The 17,106-nt window shown below is 31.8% G+C and overlaps 1 long non-coding RNA gene across 1 annotated transcript; it reads left to right on the plus strand.

Moving 5' to 3' along the window:
• Positions 1-7,007, plus strand: LOC127699251 (uncharacterized). Its single transcript, XR_007981143.1, has 3 exons — positions 1-103; positions 6,207-6,374; positions 6,729-7,007. It is a non-coding gene; the product is annotated as an uncharacterized LOC127699251 (long non-coding RNA).
• The last annotated feature ends 10,099 nt before the right edge of the window (positions 7,008-17,106 follow it).

The following is a 17,106-nucleotide window of genomic DNA, read 5'->3' on the forward strand; positions in this document are numbered from 1 at the left end:
TTTAACACATTTTGTTGTAACATTCAGTATGACAACATTGGCTCAAGACGCGTTTTGTTTTGTTACTGTGATTACACTCCTTGGCAGTGTCTGCGGATATACTGTAAGTATTTTTTGTTTCTTCAAATATTATTTGGTAAAAATCCTAAAATGTTTATTTAACATTCGCCAATAACTATAAATATTCTGATAGGAATTGAATATAAAACCTATCTAATCAGAAAAAAATTCCAAAATATTAATCGTTATATAATTATGTGTTTATGTTATAAAATTTTAGAAATCATGTTAAATTAAAGAATATATCTCCCTTGTGCAAAGCTCTGATTCCTTGTCCGGTTTTGGCTCTACATTAGGTCCTTTTGGTCGAGACCAAAATATTTGAAAAACCAAAATTTATACAAACGTGGATACATAATTGTAATAATAATAGTAATAATGATAAAAAAAAAATAGCGACAACGATTTAAAAGAGGTTCAGTTGTGTATGAGTCTTTCTCATTTCTAATTTAACCCCAAGGGTGACTGGGGAATAGAAGTATGGTCACCATTGGTCTTCCCCCGACCGGCAGTAAAACCCGTGCTAAAGTGGGGCGTCCGTTTGGCTGTGCGGGATGTACAAATTTGCAGCCACGTCCGGTCAGAATGGGGACGTTAAATCCGATGCCTCGTTTAAAGAGAGTGCCACGCTCTTTGCACGTTAAGAACCCTTGCAACAACTCTTTGAGGGGTCCATAGGTGACCTGTTTCAAGGCTAAATTTTCTGTCCCTATCCAATATACCCTCATTACCCGTGGCAGTCTAAATTTCTCCGACCTTAATCCCTTAATCTATTACAGAACCTACCTATTGTATTTATTGTGAACTTGTTCTCGTCCTGAATATGCATGAAATATTTGCCACTGGACGTTAAGCAACCAACAATCAATCAATCAATCATTTCTAATTTATATTTTTTAATCCGTTCCATTGTTAACAATTATATAGTAGACTTCTTTCATTTGTTTTGTTATTTTCTTTCTTTTATCTTAAAAAAATATATTCATTTACGTTAGCCTCAAATATTCAGGTTTGAAATATATATATATTTTTTTCAATAGATGAAATTAAGAAATTGTCTTTAATATCACACTCGTCACTTGGAGACCACAGTCCGTTGACGTAGTATGGTATGTGGATAGAGGCAAGTTAAAGGCGTTAAATAATGTTGACGGAGGAATAATTAATCGTTCAACGACTTTTTATGAGTAAATTTTATTATTTTCAATTATGAAATTGAATCTGCAAATTGAGTTTTTTGTCACACAAATCTGAATAGTCAATGAAATTTGAAATTTTAAACTTTGGAGTAGGCCCGGTAAGACCCCTTTTTGGCCCCACAATATAGCATTTTTACAAATTTGTCAAAAATATAAACTTTTAGCTATTCAATGGAAAGTAGAATACTTTTGTTGCATAAATATGGGCTGGTTTTTTTTTTTACAAAAAACAATGCACTTGCATCAGGTACTAGCATCATTAATTAATGCAAAATTGCTGAAATCTTCACAATTGTAGCATTTGTGCTAATTTTAGACGGTTTTTGTCTAAAATAGAAGTGGCCGCATTTGTGTTCAGTCTTAATATTTAATTCCATGTTGTATTCGATGATTATACATAACATATATAAAGGTTGAGACTGAACACGAATGTGGCCATTTACATTTTACACAAAAACTATTTGAAAAGTGACGTTTTATGGCATACTTTGGTAGATTTTTCATATCTGAGCTTGAATTTGATCGTCTTTAATGACCAAATCAGTTCAAATCGTTTACATAAACTTATTGAATCGACTGAAGTAGACACTTTAGTGTTTGGAAAATGTAAAAAATCTTTCATCAGACGTACTTCAAATTATAGGCCAAAGTAAGCCCTTACCAGACTTTCTACTTTGTAAATTACTATAAATGGATATATATACATGTTTTAAAATGTCAGTTGTAGTTATTTGACGTTGTAATGTACCTTCATGTCGGGGCCTTTTATAGAAGACTATACGGTATGAATTTTTCTCATTGTTGAAGGCCGTACGGTTGCCTATAATTTCTTGCATCCACTTTATTTGAACTTTGACGGATTGTTGTCTCCTTGGCAATCATACCACATCTCCTTATTTTTATACATTTTTCGAAAACCGCGACACTTTACCTGGGATTTTGAGACATTTGAACTTGACAAAATGTTTGCATTGTTGCATTGTTGCATTTGACATTTTCTTTTATGATGTCAAAATTTAAAAGATCGTCTGTTATGACCAGTAATGGTGGACACTTATCGATAAAGGTGTTTTTCATTTAAAATCCGCTTTCCTGTAATGCATTATTTACAAACATATACCAATGTTAACAGCTGTTTACTTGCGAAATAATGGTAAAAAAATATTAAAAGCGTCATTTGTTTTCTCAGCTTGAGATGAAACATAAGCGACGTTCGGATTGATAAAGCAAATGGCTAATCCGCAAAGGTTCTATAATAGCAATTTTGACATTTGTTTTTTTTTTTACAAAGATACAGGAGGTAAATAATTTGTAAGTAACCAATCTGAAAAATGAGGCAATGTCATGTAGAAATACATCAAAATCTATTTATACTTTTGTTTGAAATCTTTGGTTGGTGTATTTAAATGGAGTAATAATAGATTCGTTTGTCTACAGTATTGCACAGTAAGTTAAGTGATGAAAACTTTGAATATAAAAAATAAATTGTATAAATGTAATGCATTCGAAGAGCTCAAACCCAAAATTAAACCTATTGAATGTGTGTTAGGTGTTTTCTACACTGCCTTACAAAAGTGCTAAAATTGCTTTTATAAAGGCAAACTATTTATCTTTATTTTGTTAAACTTTTTATAAGAAAATTGCCAATTACTATTATAATGTTTTTATTATTTCAAAAGATATTTTTTTATAAAGTCTAACATATATCTGAATTTATTGTATCTTAATTCCAAACTAATTTCTGATATCCTTATCTTCATTTATCAATCTTTGTAATACACCGACTTCCATATTTATCTTTTATGTTGTACATCTGCGTATCCGCCAGAACTTCTAAGATTTCCCCAAATTCGTGGTGCTCAATCTTTAGTTTTCTATTTTGTGTTATTAGCATGTTGTTAAATGAGACAAATTACGATAAACCGTTGCCGTCTGACCGTCCGTCCGTCGTCAACACTTCGGACAATAACTCAAAAACTCTTCCACCAATTTTTATAGATTTTACGTTTCCGATTTATGGGGTTTTATTCATAAAAAAATGGGGGTTTTTCCAGTTTTCTGACAATCACTCAAAAACGCTTTGGCAGTTATCATGAAACCTTGTTGACTTGTTCAAATATATTAAAATAAGCTCCCCTTTGGGGTTTTTATAAGTTTTTGATATGAAGTTGCGGAGTTATAGTACTTTATCCGTTCAAAAAATCGTCGAAAACTGTTCACCTTGGACGGTTATAGAATTGTATTTGTTCAAGAATCGTGTTGTGAACAAGATAGAAATGTAGAGGTGAAAAATCAAGGCCACAAACGTAGTTAAACTTGACGTAGCTTAAATAATGCCACAAATTATTAATGATTTGTGCTAATGGGTGCCACTGTGTGTGCATGTCTTTTTTTATGGGTGTCTATTTGAGCAGTGCTCATAGTATTTCTAGTTGATCAAATAAATTCATTTAAAGCATAAAGACGAGCTAAAAAGGAGACGGGCTCTTTTTAGTCATGATTTTGTTGGTTTGTCTTCGACTTATTGATTATTACTTTAGTATTCTATCGCCACTTTCGTATCGTTAAATCAATCTAAGGTAAAATTTGCCTGTGGGAGTTGGAAATTTAGTTTCTCAATTTCGTTGATCTATATCCATCAACGGATCATTTAAGAACTGTATGTTATAAATCATGTGAGTGCCAAAGTACTGACTACTGAGCTGAATACAAGATTCATGAACAATATTATCTGTAATACTCGAGCATGCATTTAACATGTTATTTTAATCTTAAATTCTTTCACATTCAAAACTACAGAAAACCAAAGCTACGCACGATTTGACAATGTTCCTCACCATAGTGTTGCTCGAAAGTAAATGTAGAAAAACAATAATAATAAAAACACATTAAATTATTATATTTCGTAAACGCGTGCTAGGATGATCCTTAAACTATAATTAAAAAGCAATAAGTTGAATACAAATTGTCATTGTGTCAAAATTCATTTATTCTGGTAACAATGGGAAACAGATTGAATCCATGGTCGACCGCGACCTGAAAGAGCTGGATGATTGGTCAACTAAATGGCTACTGTCATTTAATCTTGATAAAACAGAATTTATGATATTTTTGGAATATCGATTTACCAGATCTGAACTTTTCCTTAAATGATAAATAAATCCCTGTAAGAACATCCCATAATCATCTGGGAGTTACCTTTAGTAGTGACGCAAAATGAAACAATCATATTGAAAGTATAATTACAAGTGTAAAGAAACACCTTAATGTTATGCATAAACTTAAATACCGACTGTCTCAAAATAATTTAGAAAAACTCTACCTATTTTTCGAATAATTGTAGGATATGTTATTCAAATAAATTAGGAAACTTGCAATTGCAATTCGCAAGAATTGTAACAGGTCTACCATTTTTCACATAAACTAATACTCTGTACACTAAAATTGGCTGGAAATCTTAATATGAAAGACGAGAAGAAGAAAATTACAGATGTTCTATGACATGAATCAAAACATGCACCTAAGTATATGCGTAATGTTGTCCCCCCATGTGTTCAAAGTGCAACCAATTATCCGTTGCGAAACGGTCAAAATATCATTGTTCCATTATGTAGAATTTCCCTAACTACTGAATCTTTTATTACATCCAAATTACGAGAATGGAATAAGCTTGATTAAAAAATTCTTAACATCGACTCTATATCTAAATTTAAGAAAGAATTGAAAAATGATAGTGTTCAGAGTAAAGTTTCAACGGATTATCTGAAGGGTCCGAGGAAACTGAATATTATTTTAGCTCAATTGTGATGTTCATTTTAATGTTTAAGCTTTGACCTTTTCAAAGCTAACATTAAACTCGCTCCTCCCTGTCAATGTAGATAGTGTTTAGGATGTTCATCATTTCTTCTTTGTTTGCCAAAAATACACTAAATGTAGAGAAACTTTACTCAACAATCATGATTGGCTTACCGAAAACTTTGTTGTAGATACTAATCTGTTAACTTGGGAAGACTTTGAACTTTCGAATGAACAAAATCTCCCAATTTTCAAACAAGTTCAAGATTTTATTAACAGGTCAATATTGTTGCATCTTACAAAGTCTATCCGAATTATTTTGCAAAGAATTCCGCTTAAATCGGTGCTAGGGGCCGTCTTAAAATTGCAGTGAGGTGAGAGTTTTTTTGGGTTTTTTTTTTACTCCGTGTTGAAGGCCACACTGTGACTTTGAGATGAAGTACATCAATATGAAAGCGCTACTCCTTTGTTTTTTGTGTGTTTTTTTTTTTTTTTTGTATTATAGGGAAGACTTCATAAGTATGATTTACTTGAGTCTATTCCATTTTGCTTAGATGTAACAAGTAAAATATGTTTAAACTAAACTAAACTTAATTGTATTGTACAGCAATGGCACTACAGTGATAATATATTTATTGTATTCCATTTCATTATTTTTAGACTAATTTACACTTTCATAATTAGCCTGGTATCCTTAACGAGTTCTTTAACATCAACTTCGATCAATTCATATAACATGTGGTTCTTATGCAGTGTACAGCCAATCTTTGCAACCGATTAAAATATTTGTGTGACTAGTATAATGCCTTTAAAAGACATTAACAGTTTGAAAGAACTTCCTCTACATGATGACAAAATCGGTACACTCATACAGTTATAACGTGTATATCACTTTCTACTAAGCTGTACTCCTTTTTCCTTTTAACACATTTTAATGATATTTAAATGTCAGAATTATTATTTGTTAAATTTCTTACGGATCGAAAGAGTACAATAACGATGAAATCTAATGTTAGAAAATTTTAAATACAAAATTAAAAAATAGTAAAACAAACAAAAAACAAGCAGTCAGTTACTGTTATATTTTTGTACATTTATTTACATAACATTTAAAGATACAATGTTAACCTTACATTAATTCTTCCATTTCAGTTTATAGATCGAAATAACTTGGAGGACATGATAGATAAAGATAGACGTAAAGATTTTTCTACATTGGATGAATTACCTCTCTCCAAATTCGATTATTTTATGCCAGCAAATTTAAATGCTGAGAATAGCGAGGCTGATAACAGTCTTTTTAATGGAAAGAGACAAATGGTAAATTTTTTTTTCAATAAAGTTTTAGGAAAATTCATTATACACGAATGTTAGATGGGAATCTGTATTTTCCTACGAAGTTTAAGTTGTTTTCAATAATAAATTTTGTCACAAACTTGAAATTTCATCGAGTATATAATGAGCATTATAATAAGAAATCCCACTTGGGTTAAATAAATAGTAATCTTGTTACTTTCAAAGTACGGTGTTACGCTTTGAGTTCACGTTCAGTATAAATTTGATACGTAACTGTATAATTATATTAAAAATAATGCTAAAGACTAAAACCAGATTTCATATAATTGCTTCTAATTACAGAGATTTTAAATGATTTTTTTTTTGTTTTAATTTCAGATTAAAGACTATAAAATGCTATCAAAACGGCTTACATGCATTCCATATGGGTGTAGAATTCCATTTAAGGAATGAAGATGTCGGACAACCAATTTTGATATCAACAGTGGAACAATATTAACATTTCTTATTTCATTAAACTTTTAACATAAGTATGTAAAACCATTACGTTTCATTTTTATTAAAGCAACAAATGTGCACACACAATTCTATCCTTCTCTTGAGTTGGTAATGGTGTTATTTTATGTATTTTCTAACCATGACAAGAATATTAAAATGGAATTGTGTATGTAATGGTGATATTATTTGTATTTTCTAACCATGTAGGTTTTTTCTCCTAAATCAAAACCGTGTGTAAACAAAAAAAAATCCTGTGCATATAGTTGCTTTAAACTTAAAATCATATAAATGAAGTAGCTGATTTTTTATCTTAACTTTTACATACATATAGAAAATTAAAAAAACAATAAAATAACTGTTATATAAGGCAACTCATGTAAGACCAAACAGTAAACATGAAAACAAACATCTTAAAACAAAAACTCTGTAGACGAACCACGAGCAACTCGACTATACTGACCAATAAGACATATGTGAAATGTACCAAAAATACAGAATTCAAACCACAAACGAAATAAACAGACAACAACTCAGCACAGAATGACCCACACTTATAAGACAGTAACAACAAAATGACCGTAAGCGAGATATATAAATACCGAACCACGTCGTCTTCAACAGCGAACATAATACATAACAAGATATCCAGAAAGACTTACAAAAGAAACATCAAAACTAAATACATGAATGTTGGATATATAAATACCGAGTCACGTCGTATAGCAATGCGAATTCACACTCGGTAAAGCAGTCATATTCGGGAATAGGCCACGTTCGGTACTAACCAGACCATTTAGGTATCCATAAAATTTGAGGAGTGTCATTTTCAATCTTTTGGAGCAGTTTCTGCGTAAGGAGCACACTCCTGTATATGAAGTCCGTATAGTGTGAACATGCACGAGCATAACGTATCAATTGAGATATGTAAACACCATACTACGGGGCAGAGGGTATGTTTCTGCTGACAAAATGGAAAATTGATAATAGGGAAGTTGATATCGTCCCGTTTGTCATAGATTTTAGTCTGAAGTCGTCCATCTGTGTCAATATTGAGGAAAAGATCAAGGTATGAAGCAGCCCTTCTAATATCAGTAGTATCCTTAATTTCAAGTTCACTGTGATATATGAGATGCAAGTACTGACTGAAATATAGGTTAAGTCAAGTTCCCATCGGACTCAAACTATGTTTTAATTTGTACTCACAGTCAAACATAAGTCCCTTTTCAGCCGGTGCTTTACTGCAGGATGGGATAAGTCGTTTTGACATTAGTTCTAATTCCTAGTAATCCTTTGGTGGTTCATTTTTTCAAGATGTGCTGTGATTGCCAATGAGACAACATTGTACTCATCTAAGCAACTATTGCCCACCGTTTGGCCTTCAATTATGAGCAAAGTCTATACTATGCAATAAGATATTAAAGGCCCCGGAATGACAAAACGTGAAACTTTTCAAACGAGAAAACAAACGACATCTTTATGCTAAACCAATAAACGGAAAACAAATATGGAAAACATCAACCAACAAACAACCAAAGAATACCAGGCTCGTGTGACTTGTAACAAGCAAATGTGTCGGTGTTAAATGTGTATGTCAGCGGTCATGTAACAGTTACACATAAGACTGTACAAATCAATTTGAAATAGATTGAATCATAAGATTTGCACAAATCACATCCAACGTAATTAGTGTTTAGACGTCATAAGCAATCTGTCTCTAAAACGTGACCTTGTGCAATGTCGATATAAGTATCGACATGATGTAGGACCATAAGTGTTCATAACTGTAAAGCAATACATATTTAGGTGTGTTTTAATATCTAAAAAATTTTTGGAAAAAAAAAGTAATATTATTTCGACCTCCATACATTAGAATGAAACACCATAAAACATAAATGTGTTTTCACTGAATCATTCAAAGTTCGGTGACTGATTAGATCACATCAATCCCATTGAATAGGAACTAAGGATATAACAGAAACAGATAATTCTGCTTTATATCTAGAAATTGTCAACAAGGGTCGACTGAAAACTAAACATTACGACAAAGGAGATACATTCAATTTAACCATATTTAACTTTCCATTTCTATGTAACAACATTCCAGCAGCACCTACATTGGGAGGAATATCTCACCAACTGATCTTTTACTCCAGGGCATGCGTTTCTTACTATGAATTCTTTAATAGAGTGTTGCTTCGTACAATGTTGTTAATGTCCGAGGATTATTTAAGGCACATTTGACCATATTTCGTCCTCTTTTCATCACCGAATGAGACTTTAAATTTTAACTTTCAATTAGTATCATGTGAGGGGCCACTGTATAGTGTTTCGTGGACTGTTGCTTATCTTTTCGTTTTAGCCATGATGTTCTTCTGATTCCCCCACCTTATTTGCACTGTATTATGGATACAACTATTCAAGATTGACCTAAAAAGAAATGAAGGTAAAGTGTGAGCACTTTTCTTAACTTATTATTCCATACCGGTAGCATTTATATCTGTACATAACAATGTGTCTGTTGTCAATATATGCACTTTATGTGTCTGTCCAAAGTCAAGAGCATGTAGTTGAGGGGTTTTCGTTGTTTCTTGCCTGTAATATCTGTTTTTCGTAAATTGTTTTGTTATGAATCATTCCGTTATTTTTCTCAGTTGAATTGTTTCACATTTGTTATGTCGAGGCCTTTTACAATGTCTATACGTTATGGTTTTTCTCATCGTTGACGGTCGTACGATTGCTTCTAATTGCTTACATCTACTTTATTTGAACTTTGGTGATAGTTGTCTCTTTGGCAATGATACCACGTCTCCTTATTTTTATACTGATAGCAAAATAAGGTTCCAAAATAATTAAATATTGTCATTTCTATTTATCATTTTTTTTGTAATGGAAGAATTGATAAACAACGAATATTGTAGCCACAATAGCCTTATACAATAAATACTTTGAGTCGAGGATTCAATTTTTTTGTCAGCGCTTTCCTTTATGTTTTTCGCCCGGTTAAGAATGATTACTTCCAATGAAATCAGGTAAAACTAACAGAGGAAGGTCAAGCTCGTACGCCTTTGATGTGTTTACGTTTTGGCCCGATTTTTATCAATTCCGATTGCATATTTTAAATACGTAATCGTTGTAGATGAGAGATGAAAGTATTGCGCTTGTTGCATGATTCGCGTTTCTCTAATAACTCAGTAGAAATTTGACTATTTACATTTGGTCCGTACGAAAGCATAAGAACGTTGAATTAGTAGCTTTGTTTATTATGAAGTCAAATCCATTTATTATTTTTAACCTTGATATTTATTAAATACTGTGGATTCATTTTTATTCGTTGTATACCAATTTTCGTGGGTTTCGTGGGTCACACCGAACCACGAATTTTAAGAATTCAACGAAGAATAATCCCGAGAAATTTGTATGGAGTCGGATGTTTATTTCCGGTTATGTTATGCAGTTCTAGTATAGTGTTGATTAGCGATAAACATTGTAACATAACACGTGTTTTTATTGAAAGAAGATACAAGTATTTTGATGATTAAATCAATAATAAATATATCGAATATCAGTGATAATTTACTTTTAAAAATTGATTAAAACTGTTCATGGAAAATAACTGCAAGTTTTTAATTACCGTGTCATAGTTTGGTTTACTGGTGATTAAAAATCAATAGGATTAAGTACGGGGATATTGCCCGTAGTTAATATTGTTTATGACAGGAACATTTATTTTCACACCTTTTACTTATATGACTGTTTATTATATCGTGATTAGAGAAATGAGCTTTCAATCATAGAGTTTTGAATGCCTTATAAAATTCCGACAAGAATTTATAAATTGTAAAACAAACAAATAATGTCTCTGTCCATTATTGTAATAGAAGTTTTCAATAAACACTTTAACCTATAATGACCAAGCGAAGATTTTGACAATTCAAAACTTTTTCAATGAATTCCTTCTTATCTGTTTGTTTTATTATTGATATCGAATCTTAATTATTTTTTTTTATTTTTTTTTGTAATCAGCGATTTACGAATTTACTTATACCACGAAACGTCTTTTTTTCTCTATACCCAGAATTTACAGACTGAACACTGGGCGAAAGATAGTTGCAAGGGACTTATTATGGCTAATATGAACTAATCACTTATTGATAAGTATAAATATAAAAAATAAGAAGACGTGGTATGATTGCCAATGAGACAACTCTCCACCAGAGACCAAAAGACATAGAAATTATTAACTGTAGATCACCGTCGGTCTTATTCCTGACTTGGTCCCAGTGCTTAAAATCCCTCGATCCCTTATGGGTTGATTTGGCATACATAAATAAAATACAAGAATATGTATGCAGTGAACGAGGTTGTTAAATGTGATATATGCTTTTTTATGCCTCTTTGTTAAATATTTGATTGTTTTTCTTGTGATTAAGATTTTGACACGGTGTTGACTGCTGTACCCCTATTTTGACATTTTTACCTATTATATCTGTTTGTTTTATTCACGCATTGTTGTCAATATAATTGAATTTGATGCGACTGTCATACAAGTGTGAGGTTTAGCGCTATAAAACCAAGTTCAATCCACCATTTTCTAAATAAGAAAATGCCCGTACCAAGTCAGGAATATGACAGTTGTTGTCCATTCGTTTCATGTGTTTGTGCTTTTGATTTTGCCATTTGATTGGGGACTTTCCGTTTTAAATTTTCCTCGGAGTTCAGTATTTTTGTGATTTAACTTTTTGGTATTTTAGTTACGACAATTGGAACATATTAGTTGTCATCTGTGAAACAGAAATTCCATAACCAACTCGTCATGGCGACCGTAAAATTCATGAAGGGATGATTTCAACTTCAAAACTCTTGGTTTAATAGCTTCCTTGTAAGCAGCAACCCTCTATCAAGGAACTCATGACAGGAAATACAATCCCTGGAATATCGTATCAACTGGAAGATATATACTCCGTATGCAGGCGCTACTGGAATGTTGCTACATAGAAATGGAAAGTTCACAATTGGAAGATGAAATCATCTCTTTGGTCGTAAAGTGTTGGTTTCAACCGACCATCATTGTTAATTTTTAGATGTAAGTAAAGATATGAGGCAGACTTAACTGTATCTGTTGTATCCTTAATCTCAAGTTCGATTGGATAGATGCATTCAACATAATCATCAAATTTTCAATTATTTAGTGACATCATCTATATAGCGGAAAGTGAAGTTAAAGGATACTGTTAACTTTTTTTCTTTCTTCCCAAGAAGTTCCTGTATGAAGTTAGCCTCATATGAATAACGGAACAAGTCGGCAAGATGAGAAGCACATGGTTTCAATGGGATTGCCGATTGCTTGTTGAAAAACACGTCCTCCAAACGTAACAAATATGTTGTCAATCAAGAAATTAAGCACCTTGATAATGTCAGTTTCAGAGAATATTTTCTTTGAATCAGAGTGATTTTTTACAAAGTACAAATCCCTCTCTAAGACAAGATACTTTTATCTACGTTGACCATTCTTTTGTAGAAAATGGTAGATTAAACCTGGTTTTATAGCTAGTTAAACCTCTCACTTGTATTACTGTCGCATACAATTCCATTATATTGACAACAATGTGTGAACAAAACAAACAGACATTATAGGTAAAAATGTCAAAAAAAATTTTGTTTATTTAATCATTTTAGTAGCAATTTTGTTAGTAATTGGATAAAGAAAATTTGGTTCTGATGTCTGATGAACGACAGCTTTCAAGTAAAAGATTGATATATATCGTCATCGAAAAAGGCTAATGTAATGCTTTTCAATTTTTACATTATCACCGTTTTATAAAGTCATAACATGTCTAGACTAGGAGCAATTAACAGCTGACCCTTGTCTATTGTAAATCACTGTGTAATGCACTATAGTTATCTATTTTTATTATCAAGTTCATCATATCATGCTGTATCAATGACGTTTTTTGTAATATTACACATGAAATAAGTCATTCAATTTTTTGTTTAAATTATAGGTAAAAAAACAGTTGAAATCATTGCCATCATTCGGTTTTCTTTCTTCTCGGCTAACTTTTTGAAATTGTATCGCCCAAACCTACATTAACATTCAATACTCAAAGTTAGTGATAATATACCTTTTCAAGAAACTAGCGATTCAACTCCGTCGGGCATAGATGACCTCAGATGGATATGGCTAATACTTTTAGTACGTATAACTCTTCACGATTTTAATTATTAGTACTTATACATTCTTGGCTTTCAAGTACTCGACTTTAGCTTTCCTGATGAAGGTAAGTCCATGAAAGGTCTTCGGACGTATCAAATTTATAATGTCGTATTTTCTTTTAATAGCCCTTGGTCGATACGGCTGCTGGTTTGCTATACGTCACTGAGCGTATAATCCGCTTAGCAGTCAATGCTTCGGTACTGATTTGTATTATTACAGACCTTTCTACGTTGGGGAATTTAGATATTATTATCAAACTAGGAATTTAACTTCCTCAAATTGACCATTGATGAGTTTGACTATTATTTTATGTCGCTATCTCTTCATGTTATCAAGTACATTTACCTTCTTGACTTTAATTATTTTTTTCCTGATGAAAGTTGTTGAAGAAAATCTCTCTGGACACAACAAATGTATAAAGTGTTATTTTCTTTTTCCTTGTAGAGATGTTGAACTGCTAGTTTCTGAGAGTAACATCAGCTCACTAGTAAGTGGTTATGTACTGACAAATGTGTTGAACTGCTAGTTTCTGAGAGTAACATCAGCTCACTAGTTAGTGGTTATGTACTGACAAATGTGTTGAACTGCTAGTTTCTGAGAGTAACATCAGCTCACTAGTTAGTGGTTATGTATTGACAAATGTGTTGAACTGCTAGTTTCTGAGAGTAACATCAGCTCACTAGTTAGTGGTTATGTACTGACAAATGTGTTGAACTGCTAGTTTCTGAGAGTAATATTAGCCCACTAGTCAGTGGTTATGTACTGACAAATGTGTTGAACTGCTAGTTTCTGAGTTAACATCAGCTCACTAGTTAGTGGTTATGTACTGACAAATGTGTTGAACTGCTAGTTTTTGAGAGTAATATCAGCCCACTAGTCAGTGGTTATGTACTGAAAATGTGTTGAACCGCTAGTTTCTTGGAGTAATATCAGCCCACTAGTCAGTGGTTATGTACTGACAGGATTTATTATATGCCTTTTTTAAATTCTCCATTAAGAAACTAATCTCCACAATCAAAATTGACCTTATTCGTTTTAGCTGCTTTCAGGTCAGGTAGCTTCTTACGCATTTAAGTCCTTAAACATCCATGAATATCGAATTATTAGGTTTGATAGTTCATTATAAAATAAATCTGGAAAAGCGTTTTGGACGAACCAAATCTAATTTCATAGGGGTTTTTTTTTCCTGTTCATTAGGAAAAATTCAGACGACTGTGTAACAGGAGTTTATCAAGTGCTATTTTCATTAGGTATTACCGATAGAAAATATTGTGAAGAACTGCTTTTACATACAATTGTTGAGATGTTTGTTTATGATTTCTCTTTTTCTAGACAACTTACTTTGCCCGAAAAATAACCCAGTAAAAACCAAATATGTATAATGTTCCATCTCCATATACAAAGATAGATAACTCCAGCTAATTCTTGAAACTTGGAATTAAGAATAATTTTGTTAGAGATTGGCTGAAACCTTTGCTTCGAAATAGCCAAATACAGATGCTTGTAGCTGTAGTAAGTGCACAGAAATTAAGAAATGGCTACGTTTTTATTTAGAAAAAGTACGTAAAGGAAGTGAAATGCGAAATAAATCATGTTGTTAAAAAAAGTATTATTTATGTTAGAAATAAGCTATTTAAATGAGCCAAAAAAATATAATCTGACATTATCGAAACTATTAATTTTTTAGTCAAAAAGAGATAAACATTATCTTGTTTTGACGCAAGATAAGATCGCTTCGTTTGATGGGGATTATGTATAATGTATATGTCGGACAAAACCCCGAGGTTTTGTATTGTCAAGAAGTTGATTTTTATTCTAAATCAGTTAATGCTAGAACATATTTGTACATGATCAACTGTTAACAGGATTTTTAGGGGATGTAATTTAAAAAAAGAATGATGTACTTAAGTTAAGGAGAACGTAATTCGCAATTTGTATCTCATATATTTCTATGTTTGAACAAAATTTTTAAGTCACATAAGTAAATAAATTAAATACAGCCAACCATCCGAAATTCCTGAATTCGACTGTTTACTTAACAAAAATGTATTTATTCTTAAACACTATTAGAATATTGTCATAAATTCACTTCGTTCAAATATACATAAATTACTTATGTATATTAACCTTCTATATTTTTATTTAGCATACATATCTGAGCATATTCAGATATCTATACCTTTATTTATTCAGGCAATATGGAAATCTAACTACATAATGTAGGTAATGTTGAAGATATGCGAAGGATATTAAAGGGAAAATCAAACTCATAAGTCGAATCAGATCTGAAAATACAATATGCCAAAAAACAAAAAACAACCAAAAGACCAAAAAAAAAAAACAACAGTTTACAAAAAATAACATAGAAAACAAAAGATTTGACAAACGAACCCAAACAAAAACCGGGGGAAGGGTAAGTATATCCACTCCACATGTGCATCCGTCGTAAGGTAAGGCGCAATGACCACCTAATTTTGATATAAATATTAAGATCTTTAGATCACATAATATTTCATAAATACCAAAACAGTTCTAATAGCATTTGAAAACGAAATAACCTCTGAAATGAAAAAAAATACTCCACTAAATAACATTGAATCTTCGATCTGATATAAAAGTCTGCAGTCAAGCATATGCAAAATATGTTTAAAACTGTAGGGTTAAATCTTTGTATAACTTTTAATTTCTATCGTATCAACAACTTTGCTAAAATTGATAAAATATAGATATTTCTTCAAGAAGTTAAACTTCAAGACTATAATATCGAGAGTTGTGCTAGAATTATCACTGCCCAAACTTCGATAAATAATCTCGTGGAAACTTTTCTTTTATATTGATTCCAAAACCGGTTTCCTTAAATAAAATCGCAAGAAGCTTAATTGATTTAAAAAAAATCATTACTCTAAACGCCGACATGAATTAAATTTGATTATGCCATTTTTTACAAGCTACTTAATTTTCATGAAGAAAAATTTAGTTTTCTTTGACGATGCTACCTTTATTTGTATAGTTTAAGAACTTTGTTTTATATTCTGCCATTATACAATAACAACTGCTTTCGAATTTGGTTACATTATACAATTGGTTAATTCTTGTTAAGTAATTATAATAATTAGTTAATCGGCAATTGAAATAGTCATCTTCTAAGCAATAATAAAAGAATAGCGCAGGATTATCAAAGAAAATTCGGAAAACATGTATTTGAGGTCAATCGCTACCAACTATATTAGAAATATGTGTATGTTCCTCGAAAGAATTTTGATGGGACATGGCTGTTAGATTACAAAATAAATAAAATTAGACATCTTTTGCATTGGGACTAAGTCTACCTTAATTTTATTATAGACCTATACCGCCTTCATTTATTCAATACACTGAGTCATTCAAAGTTCGGTGACTGTTTAGATCACATCAATCCCATTGAATTGGAACTAAGGATATAACAGAAACAGATAAGTCTGCTTTATATCTGGAAATTGTCAACAAGGGTCGACTGAAAACTAAACATTACGACAAAGGAGATGAATTCATTTTGACCATAGTTAACTTTTCATTTCTCTTTTCATCACCAAATGAGACTTATCAAATTTTAACTTTCAATTAGTATCATGCGAGGACCTATGTATAGTGTTTCGTGGACTGTTGCTTATCTTTTCGTTTTGGTCAAGATGTTGTCTAACTATTTATTATTTTTTGTTCTTCTTTTGGTTTTTGATTCTCCCTCCTTATTTGCACTGTATTATGGATACAACTATTCAAGATTGACCCAAAAGAAATGAAGGTAAAGTGTAAGCACTGTTCTTAACTTATTATTCCAATACCGGTATCATTTATATCTGTACATAACAATGTGTCTGTTGTCAATATATGCACTTTATGTGTCTGTCCAAAGTCAAGAGCCTGTGGTTGAGTGGTTTTCGTTGTTTCTTGCCTGTCATATCTGTATTTCGTAAATTGTTTTGTTATGAATTATTCCGTTTTTTTTCTTAGTTGAATTGTTTCACAGTTTTTATGTCGAGGCCTTTTACAACTGTCTATACGTCA

This window comes from Mytilus californianus, unplaced genomic scaffold (assembly GCF_021869535.1).
Source record: "Mytilus californianus isolate M0D057914Y unplaced genomic scaffold, xbMytCali1.0.p SCAF_4, whole genome shotgun sequence".
Classification (NCBI taxonomy): Eukaryota; Metazoa; Mollusca; class Bivalvia; order Mytilida; family Mytilidae; genus Mytilus; species Mytilus californianus.